This window comes from Penaeus monodon, chromosome 26 (genome assembly GCF_015228065.2).
Source record: "Penaeus monodon isolate SGIC_2016 chromosome 26, NSTDA_Pmon_1, whole genome shotgun sequence".
In the NCBI taxonomy this organism is placed as follows: domain Eukaryota; kingdom Metazoa; phylum Arthropoda; class Malacostraca; order Decapoda; family Penaeidae; genus Penaeus; species Penaeus monodon.
In genome coordinates, this window is record NC_051411.1 from 31,545,834 (window position 1) to 31,547,554 (window position 1,721).

Here is a 1,721-nt window from a genome sequence, read left to right on the forward strand (position 1 = left end):
AAACGCCTGCTGTCACAGTGCTCGGCCAACTGCGTTAGGCCGGAAATTCCCTGGCCATGTTTCTTGAAAATATGTAAATATGGAAGGTCCAACAATCTCGTGGTGTGAAAAAGGCAGGAAAAAATCACAGTCTCCTTTTACTGAGTTTGCGAATGGTTATCATGCGAATATTTAATATATATATATATATATATATATATATATATATATATATTATATATAATATATATAGATATATATAATAATATATATATATATAATATATATATATAATATATTATATACATATACATATGTACACGACACACACACACACACAACACACACATACACACACACACACCACACACACACACACACACACACACAACATAATATATATATATATTATATATATCAATCTATATCTATATATATATATATATATATATATTATATATATATATATATATATAATATATATGTATTATGTATGTATGCATACACATGCATATACATACAAATGCAATATATAATTGTGGCTATGTGTGTGTGTACGGATTTGTGTGTGTGTGTATTATATATATATAAATATATATATATATATATATATATATATATATATATATATATATCACACCACTCACACACATATATATATATATATATATATATATATATATATATATATATATATAATATAGATATAAAATATATATATAATATAAGTATATAATATATATTATATACATATTATATATATATTTATATATATAATATATATATATATGTGTGTGTGTGTGTGTGTGTGTGTGTGTGTGTGTGTGTGTGTGTGTGTGTGTGTGTGTGTGTGTGTGTGTGTGTGTATGTGTGTGTGTCTGTGAGTGTATGTGTGTGTGTGTGTGTGTGTGTGTGTGTGTGTGTGTGTGTGCGTGTGTGTGTATGTGTGTGTGTGTATTTACATTTATATATATATATATATATATATATATATATATATATATATATATATATATATATATGCATATATCTATATTATATTATACGTATATATATATATATATATATATATATATAATAGATATAGATAGATAGATAGATAGATATATAGATAAACACACACACACACACACACACACACACACACACACACACACACACACACACACACCACACACACACACATACTATATATGTATATATATATATAATATATATATATATATATATATATATATATATATATATATATATACATATTAAATATATGCATATGTATATGCATATGCATTTGCTCATCACATTTTCATGAGGGGAAAGTGGCAGCTATAATTGGACAGGAGTTGAATTACATTTAAAATTTTAATTAAAAGCTTGCTTAGCTGTTCCATTTTCTAATCCACTGAAATGTATTAAAAAGTATATGCATATAAATACATACATATATATGTATATGTATGTATGTGTGTGTGTGAGTGTGTAAACACACACACACACACACACACACACACACAGATATATGTACATATATGATTGATATATATATATATATATATATATATATATATATATATATTATATATATTATATTATATACTATCTATATATACTATATGAATATATATATATATTATATATATATATATAACTATATAACTTATATATATATATATATATTATAATATATATATATTATATATATAGATATATATATATATACACACTCACGCAATTTTGTAACA

At 22.8% G+C, this 1,721-nt stretch overlaps 1 protein-coding gene across 1 annotated transcript in view; it reads left to right on the forward strand.

The window, feature by feature from the left end:
* LOC119590079 (neuropeptide F receptor-like) overlaps positions 1 to 160 on the forward strand; it is a 16,999-nt gene extending 16,839 nt beyond the window's left edge. Inside the window, exon 3 of the mRNA XM_037938835.1 lies at positions 1 to 160. This exon is cut by the window's left edge and continues 806 nt beyond it. The gene's annotated coding sequence lies outside the window, so the exon portion shown is untranslated.
* Positions 161 to 1,721: the final 1,561 nt, after the last annotated feature.